Source organism: Penaeus chinensis, chromosome 31 (assembly GCF_019202785.1).
Source record: "Penaeus chinensis breed Huanghai No. 1 chromosome 31, ASM1920278v2, whole genome shotgun sequence".
NCBI lineage: Eukaryota > Metazoa > Arthropoda > Malacostraca > Decapoda > Penaeidae > Penaeus > Penaeus chinensis.
The window spans coordinates 27,354,550-27,355,087 of NC_061849.1; positions in this window are offsets into that span (position 1 = coordinate 27,354,550).

The following is a 538-nucleotide window of genomic DNA, read 5'->3' on the forward strand; positions in this document are numbered from 1 at the left end:
AATATTCATATTCATAGATTATCATAATACCGCAATCACACACCATTTCCCTCTTTTTCCATCCATCTATTCATCTAGTGGTTTCACTGTGTCGGTCCCAAGCCTGGATAAATGGGGAGGGTTGCGGTGGGTAGGGTTACCTGTGTAAAACTTATGCCTCATCAATTACGCGGATCATAAATGAGTTTTCCATACCAGATCGGACGTGGACAGGGTTAATAACGACCGCTATCGACATTGTAGGCCAGCAGGGTGCCAGTAGAAATTGTTCTACTCTTAGGGCAAGGAGAAAGAGAGGAAGAGAGTGAGCCCCGAAGTCAACGGGAAAAGTGGAGAGGAAAGAGAGTGGAAGCGAGTATTGGAACCTTAAATGGTTAGGACTGGTAAAGATAGAGAGTTGGCTAACATGAGGGAGAGAAGAAGGGTGAACCTCCTCTGTGTGAAAGGGACTAGATGGACAGGGAAGAAAGCTACAAACGTTGGAGGAGGATGCAAGCTGTTTTATTATGAACAGGATGGAAGTTGAAACGGAATTAGG